The sequence below is a fragment of the Andrographis paniculata genome, unplaced genomic scaffold (assembly GCF_009805555.1).
Source record: "Andrographis paniculata isolate CXL003 unplaced genomic scaffold, ASM980555v1 Contig120END, whole genome shotgun sequence".
In the NCBI taxonomy this organism is placed as follows: Eukaryota; Viridiplantae; Streptophyta; class Magnoliopsida; order Lamiales; family Acanthaceae; genus Andrographis; species Andrographis paniculata.
Genome location: NW_026137392.1, coordinates 6,325 through 22,437, shown reverse-complemented (window position 1 = coordinate 22,437; position 16,113 = coordinate 6,325). Strand labels below are relative to the sequence as shown.

Here is a 16,113-nt window from a genome sequence, read left to right as displayed (position 1 = left end):
TTACTTTGACCTCTATAGTTCTAATTACAATGCTTTTCGTATTCATTGCATCGTGTTCGAAATTAGTATATTTAGCGCTTTCATTTTTTCAATGTTTTTCCTTGATATTATATAGCATGTTATAGATTGTACTTACTTTGTGCTCTACTGTTCTAATTACGGTGCTTTTGGTATTTGTTGTACAGTGTTCGAAATTAGTATATTTAGTGCTTTTGTTTTTTCAATGTTTTTCCATTATATTATTGTTATGTACGAAATTTAGAATTAGGTTAAAAGCCCAAGGTAAAAAGAAGAATGGGCCTGGCAATAGAGTTGATTGAACTGACTGAAGGACACCATGAGGAAATCAAGGAAAATAGGTTTATTTCTAAGGAAAGACCTCAGGTCGGAAGGTCTTCAGGTCGGGAGGTCCTCAAGACGGAAAGACCTCAGGTCGGAAGGTCTTCAGGTCGGGAGGTCCTCAAGACGGAAAGTCATCAGGACGGAAGGACCTCAGGTCGGTAGGTCCTCAAGACGGAAAGACCTCAAGTCGGAAGGTTTTCAGGTCGGAAGGTCCTCAAGACGGAAAGACCTCAAGTCGGAAGGTTTTCAGGTCGGGAGGTCCTCAAGACGGAAAGACCTCAAGTCGGAAGGTTTTCAGGACGGGAGGTCCTCAAGTCGGAAAGACCTCAAGTCGGAAGGTTTTCAGGTCGGGAGGTCCTCAAGACGGAAAGACCTCAAGTCGGAAGGTTTTCAGGTCGGGAGGTCATCAAGACGGAAAGTCATCAGGACGGGAAGTCCGCAGGTCGGGAGGCCCTCGGGACGGGAAGTCTGCAGGTCGGGTGGCCTTCAGGACGGGAAGTCCGCAAGTCGGGAGGCCCTCGGGACGGGAAGTCTGCAGGTCGGGTGGCCTTCAGGACGGGAAGTCCGCAAGTCGGGAGGTCCTCAGGTCGGGAAGTTCTCAGGTCGGAATTCTGCGGCAGAACCAACAAGTCAGATGGTTTGCAAGTCGGGAGGATTGGCAGTCGGACCCATACTATTGTAGATTGGCAGTCGGGCCTAAAGGGCGGAAGGTCTGTGGTCAGCTCAAAGAGTGAAATATAGGGATAATTTTGGTCTGCTGAGGACGCGTGTCAGCAGGAGAAGGGTTGGAAGACGGTTGGGAAGGAGACGTTGTAACCGTTCGGGTGACGGTTTTCGGTACGGTTTCCCAGAGAATATTTAAAGGCTTGGATAATCATTTGGCAAGGCATCTTCAATCAACTTCAACAAAGCAAAGTCAGATTTGGGGATCACCACTTTAAATTTCAGTCTTTTATTTTCCAGTTTATTTTCTGTACCATACAGTGTTTAGAGATTCCTAATCTCAGGCACTAATTAATCAAGTTTAAGGATATTTTCTATATCTTTGAATTTTACTTTATTTTTGTTGAAAAATTACATCAACAAATTGGCGACCACAGTGGGAGAAAGCCAAAATTGCTCATTCCAATTCCGGCGATAATTTCATACGTCTAAGATCCGGCCGAATCATCGGAAGGGTCCATATGGCAGGTTCACAACCACAATCATCTTCGGCACCGGTGGGAGAATCCGTTCCACCACCTATTGTGCCAAATGCCGGGGAAATCCCACAACCACCAACTGATTGGTGGTCTTATGTTCAACAAATGAACAACCAGCATACTTTGGTTATGCAGAATATGTTGCGTGAGCAACAAACGAACATGTTGCGTGAGCAACAGAGTCTGATGCAGAACATGATAGATCAAGCACTGTCAAGGGTTAGTCTTCAGCCCACTCAAACGCCACCAGGAGTGTCACCGTCCAGACCACAGGCAAATTTTGCAGGGCCATCATTCGTGGATAGTACATTCCCAAGTGCCACAAATCCCAACCGAATGGATAGGGGAAAATCTCCTTTGACTTCTCCCAACAATGTTCCACTGGGACCAAGGGTTACCAATCCGCAGCCAAACAATACGAGGGAGGACAGGCCTGAAGGATATATACATGATCCTATTCATATTCCTGTGCAGGATCCGTTCCATGTTCCTGATCATCAACGCTTTCATGTAGATCCTGATGAGATTGCACATATATTAAGGGATCAGTATGGATTAACTCCTCAGATGGCTAACCGCCCTGCATATCAGAGACCTTTCCCAGAAAGGATCATTAATGAACACCCTCTCCCAAGGAATTATCGACCACCCGATTTTCATGCATTCTCAGGGGAGGACGGATCTTCCACCATAGAACATGTTGGTCGGTTCACAGCACAATTAGGAGAAGTTGGCAATAACCCTTTTTATAAGCTGCAGCTGTTTGGTTTATCTCTTACTAGAACAGCATTTTCGTGGTTTGCAAGTCTGCCTCCTGGACAAATTCAGACATGGGAAGGGCTGGAGATGGCATTTCATGCTAGATTCTTCAACCCTTTACCAACTGTTTCTTTAACTGATCTACTAGAATTGAGACAGTATCCAGAAGAATCTGCTTCACAGTTTATAGAAAGGGTGCGATTGATGAAGGGACGATGTCCTACGGTAATCAGTGAGAAAGAGATGACCAATTTAGTGGTCCGGAATATGCATACTCGCTTAAGAAAGGCACTCACTGCCCTGGATGTTGAAGATTTGGCAAGTCTTGCATCCAAGGCAGGACGTTTAGAGTCTTTGTTCAGAGAGGAAGATCAGCATAACAGGCGTAATAGAGGCCAACATATGGCGAGTATGGGAACAGAAACATGTGACTTTGATTTTAATCAGTCAGAAGAGATGGCAGCCGAAATCCTTTCTGGAAAACCTTATGTATGCCCTAAATTGAAGCCAGTACCAGGATCTGAAGGAAAGGAGCAACCGACGTTTGATAGTTCGAAAGCTGATGAAATCTTTGATATCCTACTGACTGATGGGCAGATCCGTATTCCAAAGGGGCAAAGATTGGCCACTAAAGAAGAAATCAAAGGGAGACCATATTGTAAGTGGCATAATTCTTTCACACACACTACAAGTCAGTGTACTCATTTCAGGAAGGAAATTCAAAAGGCCATCAAGACAGGTCGGCTCAAATACATCACTCTAGGTGTAGACCAGCAACCGTTTCCGAAAGTAACAACGGCAATGGTTGACATCCAACCAAGTTCGGAAACAGGGAAAAGTTCGGCCAATAGTGGACAAACAGGGGAACGAACTCAGGCAAGCCCCGGAACAAAGAAAGGAAATCAGCCAAACAGCAGCCGACCGGAAGAACGATTCAAAGTTGTTGAAAGGCCAGTCGCTGAAAAATGGGACCGTCCAGACGGTTCTTTTAACGTGGAGGTGAAAGAAAAGGTTTTAGTGCGTGACCACCCGACCAGAAAAACAGGTTCAGTCGGGAACAATTGGGCTCGAAATAAAAAGCCTTTACCCGTTGATATAGATCCTCGTTTCCCAGGTATGAATCGTACACAGATCCGCAACGCCAAACGCAGGTATGCTGCAAAGTATGGGAAACGAGTTCCTTCAGTAAAACAACGAACCGACGAACAAAAAGCAGCCGACCACTTGGCAGGAGATCAGTCCATTAGAGTCTTTACAGAACAAACGACCAACGAGCAGGGAGCAGCCATTCAGTCTCCAATTGGTCGGTCCAGTCGGGTCTGGTCAGGAAAGCAACCGAATGACGGATTAGGCGCTTCCGACTATACCAAAAGAAGTTCGTCGGGACAAGGGAAAGGTAAAGGAATGGCAGATGAAATAATTAGAGGTTTTCGATGCCAACATTGTGAACGGATCAACATCAATCCATCTCTTGAGGAATTTCGCATAGAATCTTTGACGGTTCAATCTCGGGATAAGACAAAGGAAGAAGTTGTAACTACAGAGGAAAGTTCAAGATCGGTTAAATCTCGTCTGGGACCACGAATCCCTTGTCGAATGACAGAGATTAATCAGATGAGAGATGAACCGATGTGGGCAAGTCTGGTAGATGATACTATGGACGAACCTTTATGGGCATTCTTGGTAGATGATGAATTAGAGGAAACAGAGTGGGCAAAGACTACAGATTCCGAGCCTCAAACGGAGGCACCTTCGATTGTGTTTCCTCCTATTCCAGAGGGTGCGATCTCCCATTTGAAACCTCTGTATGTTAATGCTCACATTTGTGGGAAACCAATCACAAAGGTTTTCGTGGATAATGGAGCAGTCTTTAATGTTATGCCATTGAAGACTCTCAAGAAGCTAGGGAAAGGAATTCATGATCTGTCTCCTGTGGAATTCGAAATGACAAGTTTTACAGGGCAGCCGACTAAGCCTGAAGGCATGATGGTTGCCACAATTGAAGTCGGACCAAAAAAGATCTCCACTGTTTTCTTTATTGTGGACGCAGATACTACATACTCTCTCTTGCTGGGAAGAGACTGGATTCATGCCTCTCAATGTGTGCCATCAACCTTGCACCAACAATTAATGTTCTGGGAAGGAAATCAGGTCTTCAAAATGGAAGCGAATGACAACCCATTCGATGTAACAGAACAAGTTGAAGAGTCAGTGTTTTATTCCAGTCATTTGGCTCCGATGTCTCAGTTGTATATGGCCAGGGAATACCCATACAAGGGTTATAAAGTCACTGGCCAGAACTCGATGTTCTATTAAAAGAACACTTTATTGTATGGCTCATGATAAAGCCACACCCATTCCCATATAATTTGTTTGTTATGGATGATACAAGTTTAGAAGTATGTAGTTCTCTTATTAATAAGTTCTATTTAAAGCAGTTATTACATAAAGCAGAAAATAGTAAAGAGATTCTTGATGTTCACCTCCAAGAAGATGAACAATTTCGTTGGCCCGATTTATTAGAAAAAACAGAACCAACAGCTTCATCACAAGACCCATTATTGGAGTTTAATTTAGGAACCGAATTGGTTCCAAAAGTGATCAGGCTAAGTGGTTATTTGTCTAAAGAGCAACAGACAATGATGCTCGAAGTTATTAGAAACAACATTGATTGTTTAGCATGGGATTATTCAGAGATGCCTGGTTTGACAAGGAGTCTAATAGAGCATCGATTGCCTATCAAGGAAGGTTGTAAACCTTACAAACAACCTCCAAGGCGAATGAGCCCGGATCTGATGCCTCAAATCAAGGAAGAAATCCAAAAACTTCTCAAAGTGGGTTTCATTCAGCCTTGCCGTTATGCGGAGTGGCTGGCTAACATTGTGCCAGTGGTCAAGAAAAATGGTAAGATAAGGATATGCATTGATTTCAGGGATTTGAATCTAGCTACCCCTAAGGATGAATATGTGATGCCTATGGCCGACATGTTGATAGATGCAGCAGCAGGGCATAAAGTCCTTAGTCTGATGGATGGTTATGCAGGTTATAACCAAATATTTCTGGCAGAAGAAGACATTCCTAAGACAGCATTTAGGTGCCCAGGGGCTTTAGGTATTTATGAATGGACAGTCATGCCATTCGGGTTAAAGAATGCAGGGGCAACTTACCAAAGAGCCATGAATTCAATCTTTCATGATTTAATTGGCAGATCTATGGAAGTTTATATTGATGATGTTATTGTTAAATCTGCCAGTTTTGACGAACATTTGAGAGATCTTGAAGAGGCATTCGAAAGAATGAAGAAGTACAAGTTGAAGATGAATCCAACCAAATGTGCTTTTGGAATATCAGCCGGGAGCTTTTTAGGGTTTTTAGTTCATGAGAGGGGAATTGAAATCGATGCCAATAAGGCTAAAGCCATTCTTGACAGTCGGCCACCCAAGACGGTTAAAGAAATCCAAAGTCTTTTGGGTAAGGTGAACTATTTGAGGCGTTTCATTTCTAATGCTGCTGGCAAGGTCAGACCCATTACTAAATTGTTGAAAGCTGGAAAAAATGCGTTTGAATGGGGTCCCGATCAACAGATGGCTTTAGATGCTATCAAGCAGGCATTGGTTCACCCTCCAGTCTTGATGCCTCCTAAACAAGGTCGGCCACTCAAACTTTATTTGGCAAATACATATGAAGTGGTTAGCTGTTTATTGGCACAGGATGGTGATGACGGGAAGGAAAGGGCAATCTACTATCTCAGTAAAACCCTTACAGGACCAGAACTGAATTACACTATGCCAGAAAAAATGTGTTATTCATTGGTTTTCGCTTGTACTAAACTCGAGCATTATTTGCTGCCCAGAAAGATTGAGGTCATATCAAAGGTGGATCTCATCAAATTGATTTTGCAGAGACCTACTATGAAGGGCAGACTCATGAAGTGGGCCATCAAATTGGCTCCTTTTGATCTTCAACATTCCCCTTTGAGGGCAGTCAAGGGACAAGCAGTAGCCGACTTCTTAGCAGAATTTTCACAAGTCGGGTATTCTCATTGTGATAGCGTCCGACCACTTGGTTGTTCATCATATTTGAATAATCTACAGGTCGGATGTGTACCTTATATAAGTACCAGAACATGGTTGATGTTCTTTGATGGTTCTACCTCTGGAAACAAATCAGGGGCAGGGGTCTTTTTGCAAGGACCTGACGGTCAAAAAATCAACTTACAACTACGATTGGAAGCCATGACCCATAATTCGGCAGAATATGAAGCTTTAATTTTGGGTTTGGAGGCTTTAATAGCCAGGAAGGTCCAGTCTGTAATCATAAGGGGGGATTCTCAATTAGTAGTCAACCAGGTAAACAATCAATATGTTTGCAATTACCCTCATCTTCGCAGATACAGGGACATTGTGGGTCGGTTACTGACAAAAATCTCAGAAGTAATAATTGAGTTCATTCCGAGGAAAGAAAACCAACGTGCTGATGAGTTGGCTCAAAGGGCCTGTAAAGGAATTCTGGAGGATATTTGGTCGGAGGTCAAGTCGGGCATAAAAGAAAAGACAGACCCAATATGTGACCGAATGGTCGGGCAGGAGACTACCGGACAGGAGCCCGACTGCGAAGTGGTCGGGCAGGAGATTGTCGGACAGGAGCCCGACTGCGAAGTTACGGTCGGGCAGGAAACTGTCGGACAGGAGGCCGACTGCGAAGTTACGGTCGAACAGGAGATTGTCGGACAGGAGCCCGACTGCGAAGTTGTCGGGCAGGAGACTGTCGGTCAGGAGCCCGACTGCGAGGTTATTGTCGGACAGGAGCCCGACTGCGTAGTTACTATCGGGCAGGAGTCCGACGGCGAAACAGTGCCCGATTGGAGAACAGAGCTTATCACGTATTTACAGAATCCAGGTGCAAGTGTTTCAGTTGCGACACGATTGAAAGCTTTACGTTTTCAATTGATAAATGGAATTTTGTATAAGAGATCATTTGAAGGTTTACTTTTGAAATGTTTGGGGTCTAAAGAAGCTCTAGAGGTAATGACAGAAGTACATGGTGGGATATGTGGAGCTCATCGGGCAGGTCTGAATATGAGGTGGGCCATTCATCGTTTGGGGTTTTTCTGGCCAAAGATTTTTGAAGATTGCATACAATTTGCCAAAGGCTGCCAGGAATGTCAGAGACATGGAAACTTAAACCATTTGCCAGTAACCGAATTGCAATTTTTGGCAAAACCATGGCCTTTTAAATCATGGGCTATGGATATTATTGGTAAGATACATCCTGCTTCATCGAAACATCATTGTTTCATATTGGTCGCGACTGACTACTTTACCAAATGGGTAGAAGCGGTTGCTTTGAAAAATGTAGATCAGAAGGAGGTGATAGACTTCGTTTTGAATCAAATTATTTATAGATATGGCATTCCTCAGTCTATAACAACCGACCAAGGCCTGGTTTTCACAGGGGAAAAGTTCTCTAGTTTCTTGGCAGAATTCGGTGTTCGATTACATCATTCTTCACCTTATTATCCCCAAGCCAATGGACAAGCGGAAGCAGCAAATAAGATTATTATTGGGATTATAAAGAAGATGGTTGAAGGGAACCCAAGAAAGTGGCATTTGTTATTGTCTCAGGCTTTATGGGCACATAGGAATACCAGAAATACGGCCACAGGGTTCTCACCTTACCAACTCACGTTTGGCCAAGATGCTGTTTTACCAGCCGAAATTCGAGTATCATCTGGCCGAACAGAGTTTACTGATGGTGATCTTACAAAAGAATACCAACAACTTATGATGCAACAGTTGGAGGATTTGGATGTTAGCCGACTTCATGCAATAAGTCGAAGTGTGAAACAGAGTGAAATCAGAGCAAGGAGTTACGGAAAGAAAGTTCTTCACAGGACATTCCAAAAAGGAGACTTAGTCTGGAAGACCATTCTTCCTACATATAAGAAAACTGACCAATTGGGAAAATGGTCACCGAATTGGGAAGGACCATACATTGTTCAAAAAGATATTGGGAATGGTGCTTTCATTATTGTAAATCATGAAGGGAGAAGAGTACATGATTGTATTAATGCTAAATATCTGAAGAGGTATTATCCTGCCTTTTCAGATAACAAAACTGCCTGAAACAAATATTATTCAGAACCCATTTGTGGGGTTCGAACCTATTTAAAGGTTCATTTCTGTTAGTCATCGTGTATTTGTGAGAAATTTTCTGCCTCTGAATCAGACTTTTCATTCCAGTGAGTGGATATTAATTCTGGTTCTTCTTCAATAAGATCTTCCAAATCTGGTCGGTACCTCTCCCATTGGCTTTGCATTTCATCTAAATCTTGATTGGTACGTGCTTGCATGTCTGTTATGGCTTGATGTTCACGGTCAACAATGGTCCGTAATCTTGAGAAGACTTTTCGTTGATTGGAAAATATATTATCCCAACCAAGGTCTGGAAGTATGGTTGCTGCGTGATTTTCAATCATTTCCATGTGATGATGGAGATCAGGAATGCGACTAAGGATGTCACGAAGAGGTTCATACCCTTCAATGACTTTTTCCATTAGGCGGATGACGCGATGAATGGTTCTTCTTCCTCGTTGGGAGAATCGGAATTTGAAGTCTAGTTGCTTGAGTATATGTAACAAGTCTTCTGCATGGCCTCCAATAGGGTGATTACCCACAAAGAAGGGTTGAAGAACACCCTCCCAGTTGCTTGATGGAACATGAGGTCGGTCATTCGCCATGTTTGTTAACACTTCAAGTGTTTTGATTTTCAAAATATGCCTTGGAATGTGTTTCTTAAAATGTGAGAAACAATGTTCTTTTAAAGAAGGAGTTTGTTTCGATTCCTACAAAGTTGGAAATTGAAAGGTGATCCTTGTTTTGAGAGAAAAAGAAAAAATGGATTACTAAGTCAAGTATTGTTACAAAGGGGGAAATATTACAACAGTGCCCCTAGGGCAGTTTTTATATGTGTCCATTTGTTTTCATCCCTGGATAGCCTTCTGGTATTGGCAGCCGTCTGATATCTTCTGATGAATTGGGATCGGGCTTGGGTTTTCAGCTCTTGATCCAATTCAGCCTCATTTTTGGTATACTTCTCAAGCAGACGCTGTTCATTGGTAATTTGCTTATCCAGGGTAGACTGTTCTTTCCTTAGCTCCCGCAATTCTGCCTCCTTTTTCTGAATGGCATCATCAACCAGAGCTTTCGTGCTAAGGAGACCACCCAGTCTTCCAGTAGTCTGCTGAAGGGATTCTCGGGTCTTAGCCAAAGAATTCTCCAGCGTTGTTTGATCGAAGTCGGGCTGGGGGGTTTCGGCTGACAGGAGTCCAATGACTAACACTTCAGTCTTGAGCTCTGTAAGTCTTTCCATCAGCCGATGCAGAATGGGGACGGCTGGCGATTCCGTTGGAGTGTAAAAAAGAAGGCCACCAACCGTCTGAATGAGTTTGTCCAATAAGTCGGATCTCAATTCTGACAGGGGATGGTTAATGGCCTCAGTGAATATGGTTCGGGCCTCCGCCGGAACCGGAACAGTCGATAGGACAGCTAAGTCCGAAGGCCCCTGCAAGTCATACAGTGTCAATAAGTATTCCAAGGGAGGTGCAAATTTATTCATATAAGATATGTGTCACCTCTGGGCGAACTGCTGTCAGTGAGGGGGGCAGCAATGAGGTCGGTCGAGTAGGGCGGGCAGCTGGTATAACAGCAGCCGACTCGTCGGCTGCTGCGAATGGTCGCTGAGGTGCCGACCTGGGTCCCTATGGAAAGTAGTGTATAAAACAGTTAGTGTTTTTCTGAAAGAAACATTGTAGCATGGATTGGTTTAATCTTACCAAATTCACAGAAGTCTCCGAATCGGACGAAGACACTTCTTCCATTTCTGGAGGTTGGGCTGCCACAGGTGGTTCTTCTGCCTGCCACTCGATGGCTAGAGGGAGCGCCGCTGCTGGTTGGGCGGCTGCAGGTTGGGCGGCTGCATCTAGAGCCACTGCAGCCGGGATCTCTGGAGCACCTGAGATAGCCGCAGCTGGGGCACCTTCGGTTTCGGGATCAGCAGCATCAGGGATATCGTCTTGAGGGTCAGCTTCGGCGAGGGCGGCTGGTTGTTCCTGTGAAATGGATGAGTCTGATGCCATGTATGGCGGTCGACCCATCTGGGAAGTAGTCCCCTCGCTGTCAGAAGAGACCCCTGCTGCTGATGCGATGGGTGAAGGTGTCTGTGAAAAATCATGGAAATGTTGTTGTTAAATATATCAAGGTTGGTCATTAGAATCCTAAGTATTGCTGATGAGAGAACTTACTGGTTCTATAGGCACTGCTGGTAAAGATTGCCTCCTGGTCGGGTGCCTGGCCCGACCACTCCTCGGTACGGGAGGAAGAGTTTGCCTCCTTGTCGGGTCCTCCGCCCGACTGCTCATTGGCAAATTGGTCTGGACCAAAGGTCCGATTGAATGGTCGGCTGGGGCTGGCGTCGGTTGTGTGGTCGGTGTCACCAAGGTCGGTTCTGGTGAATGAAATAAGTAAAATCAAAGTTACGATATAGTGAATTGGTTCACGGTGTTAAGAAAAATTACCAATTCGGGGTCGGGTCCTTGCTGACGTCCTAGTAGTTCCAAGGTCTGCTGGTGCTTGCTGATCGGCCCCAGAGGTCGGGGGTGTTTGCAGCTGGGAAGCTTTCCTTTTTCGCACTGGAACACTAGATCCGATTCCCGGGGCGGCTGTTTGTTGCTGAGTGCTAGTATGTCTAGCCGCCCCTAGAACCAATCCTTGGGGGGGAAGGAGTATGTTCAACAACCGATCCTCATCAGGGGAAATCAGGGACCATACAACCGACCACCATTCATTGAATGTATCTACAGTCTCAGGGTTGGAGCGGAAAGGAATATAAGAATTGGAAATTATATACGTGGTGAGCTGGGAGATATAAGAAGGGATTGAATTAGGTAGGACTCGTCGGTCCGGACTTTGAAAAATTATATGCGGACAAGCGACGGGTCCAGGGATACCTTGGCAACAGCCGAACTGGCGCGCCATGAATTGAGGTTCATAATTAAAAGTGTAAAAGGTTTTCTGCCCTTTTTTATCAAGTTTTTTGCTGCTAAAAAGAGACCTGGGTTTGAGGGCAACGTCCCAGGCAAAAGGATAGGTGGGATGAGCACAAGGCTCAGGAGTCGGAAGAGGATTTGCTGCTGGAAAGGGCCAAAAGTGGTCGGGAGCATAACCCGCATATTTTTTATACATAGAAAATCGAGAGTTACTGCGGGTATCCGTTACAATTGCAGTTATTATTGGATCGGAAGATTGGAGTTTATTGCGTCCTGAGCAGAGTCGGTTAAGGGCTAATCCCAAATGTTTTTCGGAGGTTGGCATAGTGGGCGGAGATCCTAAGTTGAACGCGTTAGGGAAGTAAAGACGGAACCAAAGTTCTAAAAACCAAAAAGGACCCGATGCAGCAGTGTGTAATTTTCTACTATCATTATCTGTTAGACGAAGGCTAACTCTAGTAAGTCCTTCAAACAGATTGGCTAAAAACAGGGTGCCAAGGGAAAAGAACCGACCTGACGCGATATGAATGGCCAGGTCGAGATGAGAAGGAAGAACACATTTGGAAGGGGAAACAATGACGTACCTACAAAGCCAAAAAAGGATAAAGGCAGTATGCTCCCGGTCGGTCACAGGGGTCCCTGGAGCCCCTTGCTGGTCGGTTGCGAACTTTGTCCAACCCCATTCCTTCACACCTTGTAAAGACCATCCTGGATGGTCTTCTGATGGCTCCTGCCCATCTAGGGCTCCCATCACAGGGTCTTCACCCACGACTGGGAGATGCGCGATCATTGCCACGTCCATAAGAGTTGGACCAAAGGGGCCCGATGGTAAGAGGAAAGTCCCATTTTCCGCATTCCAGAAGGCAGACATGGCCAACAGCACCTTCTCATGCAGGTTGATAGGCATGGTGGACAATAGTATTGCTTGGTCGATTTTTTGAGATCGCCATTGGGCCTGGAAGTGTTCTGCTACCCGTCGATACCAAGCGCGGTAAGGATCTTTTGGGTCTGTGAGATGGGTTTTGATGCTATCTCGAATGCGAACTGCTTGGTAGTTAGGATTGTTGATAGCCAGGGAATTTCGGGATTCCAAAACTTCCCTCATTCGATTTGAGTCTTCAGGAGTAGTGCAATATGGGCGGATCGTCGGAGTTAGTACTTTCGAGGCTGAAAATGGGCCCTCTGGGAGGGTTCCGTCGAAAGGAAGGGCAGGAATGTATTGATTCGCCATGGTTAGAGTGTTTTGGGATTGTGATTCACAAAAGCTCGTATTGCGGAGAAGGAAGTTAATCAGGAGTGTTGCAGTAACTGGTGCAGTTGCTAAGGGAATTTTTCAAGAGGGTAGTGATTTATGAACTTCCAAACATTGATTGTTAGATGGCGTTTGAAAGTCCCTTGGCGGCGGGCAAGTTGTTATGTACGAAATTTAGAATTAGGTTAAAAGCCCAAGGTAAAAAGAAGAATGGGCCTGGCAATAGAGTTGATTGAACTGACTGAAGGACACCATGAGGAAATCAAGGAAAATAGGTTTATTTCTAAGGAAAGACCTCAGGTCGGAAGGTCTTCAGGTCGGGAGGTCCTCAAGACGGAAAGACCTCAGGTCGGAAGGTCTTCAGGTCGGGAGGTCCTCAAGACGGAAAGTCATCAGGACGGAAGGACCTCAGGTCGGTAGGTCCTCAAGACGGAAAGACCTCAAGTCGGAAGGTTTTCAGGTCGGAAGGTCCTCAAGACGGAAAGACCTCAAGTCGGAAGGTTTTCAGGTCGGGAGGTCCTCAAGACGGAAAGACCTCAAGTCGGAAGGTTTTCAGGACGGGAGGTCCTCAAGTCGGAAAGACCTCAAGTCGGAAGGTTTTCAGGTCGGGAGGTCCTCAAGACGGAAAGACCTCAAGTCGGAAGGTTTTCAGGTCGGGAGGTCATCAAGACGGAAAGTCATCAGGACGGGAAGTCCGCAGGTCGGGAGGCCCTCGGGACGGGAAGTCTGCAGGTCGGGTGGCCTTCAGGACGGGAAGTCCGCAAGTCGGGAGGTCCTCAGGTCGGGAAGTTCTCAGGTCGGAATTCTGCGGCAGAACCAACAAGTCAGATGGTTTGCAAGTCGGGAGGATTGGCAGTCGGACCCATACTATTGTAGATTGGCAGTCGGGCCTAAAGGGCGGAAGGTCTGTGGTCGGCTCAAAGAGTGAAATATAGGGATAATTTTGGTCTGCTGAGGATGCGTGTCAGCAGGAGAAGGGTTGGAAGACGGTTGGGAAGGAGACGTTGTAACCGTTCGGGTGACGGTTTTCGGTACGGTTTCCCAGAGAATATTTAAAGGCTTGGATAATCATTTGGCAAGGCATCTTCAATCAACTTCAACAAAGCAAAGTCAGATTTGGGGATCACCACTTTAAATTTCAGTCTTTTATTTTCCAGTTTATTTTCTGTACCATACAGTGTTTAGAGATTCCTAATCTCAGGCACTAATTAATCAAGTTTAAGGATATTTTCTATATCTTTGAATTTTACTTTATTTTTGTTGAAAAATTACATCAACAATTATATCGCATGATATAGATTGTACTTATTTTGTGCTTTATTGCTCTAATTACAATGCTTTTCGTATTTGTTGTAGAGTGTTCGAAATTAGTATATTTAGCGCTTTTGTTTTTTCAATGTTTTTCCTTTATGTTATATAGCATGTTATTGATTGTACTTACTTTGTGCTCTATTGTTCTAATTACAGTGCTTTTCGTATTTGTTGTAGAGTGTTCGAAATTAGTATATTTAGCGCTTTCGTTTTTTCAATGTTTTTCCTTTTTATTATTTAACATGTTATAGATTATACTTACTTTGACCTCTATAGTTGTAATTACAATGCTTTTCGTATTCGTTGCAGAGTGTTCGAAATTAGTATATTTAGCGCTTTCGTTTTTTCAATGTTTTTCCTTTATATTATATAGCATGTTATAGATTATACTTACTTTGTGCTGTATAGTTCTATATATAGTACTTTTCGTATTTGTTGTTGAGTGTTCGATATTAGTATATCTAGCGCTTTTTTTTTCAATGTTCTTCCTTTATATTATATAGCATGTTATAGATTGTACTTACTTTGTGCTCTATAGTTCTAATTACAGTGTTTTATGTATTTGTTGTAGAGTGTTTGAAATTTGTATTTTTAGCGCTTTCGTTTTTTCAATGTTTTTCGTTTATATTTTATAGCATGTTATAGATTGTACTTACTTTGTGTTCTATAGTTCTAATTAAAGTGGTTTTCGTATTTGTTGTACAGTGTTCGAAATTTGTATATTTATCGCTTTTGTTTTTTCAATGTTTTTCCTTTATATTATATAGCATGTTATAGATTATACTTACTTTGTGCTCTATAGTTCTAATTACAGTGCTTTTCGTATTTGTTGTACAGTGTTCGAAATTAGTATATTTAGCGCTTTTGTTTTTTCCATATTTTTCCTTTATATTATATAGCATGTTATAGATTGTACTTACTTTGTGCTCTATTGCTCTAATTACAGTGCTTTTCATATTTGTTGTACTGTGTTCGAAATTAGTATATTTAGCACTTTCGTTTTTTCAATGTTTTTCCTTTACATTTTTGAGCATGTTATAGATTGTACTGACTTTTTGCTCTATTGCTCTAATTACAGTATTTTTCGTATTTGTTGTAGAGTGTTTGAGATTAGTATATTTAGCGCTTTTTTTTTTCAATGTATTTCCTTTATAATACATAACATGTTAAAGATTATACATTCTTTGTGCACTATAGTTCTTATAACAGTGCTTTTCGTATTTGTTGTAGAGTGTTCGAAATTAGTATATTTAGCACTTTTGTTTTTTCAATTTTTTCTTTTATATTATATAACATGTTATAGATTGTACTTACTATGTGCTGTATAGTTCTAATTACAGTGGTTTTTGTATTCGTTGCAGAGTGTTCAATATTAGTATATTTAGCGCTTTCGTTTTTTCAATGTTTTTCCCTTATATTATATAGCATGTTATAGATTATGCTTACTTTGTTCTGTATAGTTCTAATTACAGTTCTTTTCATATTTGTTGTTGAGTGTTCGAAATTAGTATATTGAGCGCTTTCGTTTTTTCAATGTTTTTCCTTTTTATTATATAGCATGTTATAGATTAAACTTACATTGTGCTCTATAGTTCTAATTATAGTGCTTTTCGTATTCATTGCAGCGTGTTCGAAATTAGTATATTCAGCGCTTTCGTTTTTTCAATGTTTTTCCTTCATATTATATAGCATGTTATAGGTTGTACTTACTTTGTGCTCTACTGTTCTAATTACAGTGCTCTTCGTATTTGTTGTACAGTCTTCGAAATTAGTATATTTAGCGCTTTTGTTTTTTCAATGTTTTTCCATTATATTATATCGCATGTTATAGATTGTACTTACTTTTTGCTTTATTGCTCTAATTGCAGTGCTTTTCGTATTTGTTGTACAGTGTTCGAAATTAGTATATTTAGCGCTTTTTTTTTAATGTTTTTCCTTTATATTATATAGCATGTTATAGATTGTTCTTACTTTGTGCTCTATTGTTCTAATTACATTGCATTTCGTATTTATTTTATAGTGTTCGAAATTAGTATATTTAACGTTTTTGTTTTTTCAATGTTTTTCGTTTATATTATATAGTATGCTATAGATTGCAGTGCTTTTCGTATTTGTTGTGGAGTGTTCGAAATTAGTATATTTAGAGCTTTTGTTTTTTCAATGTTTTTCCTTTATATTATATGGCATGTTATGGATTATAC

The 16,113-nt window shown here is 42.6% G+C and overlaps 1 long non-coding RNA gene across 1 annotated transcript; it reads left to right on the top strand.

The window, feature by feature from the left end:
- The first annotated feature begins 306 nt into the window (after nt 1–306).
- On the top strand, nt 307–1,374 carry LOC127251279 (uncharacterized). Its single transcript, XR_007838869.1, has 3 exons — nt 307–632; nt 681–816; nt 881–1,374. It is a non-coding gene; the product is annotated as an uncharacterized LOC127251279 (long non-coding RNA).
- Nucleotides 1,375–16,113: the final 14,739 nt, after the last annotated feature.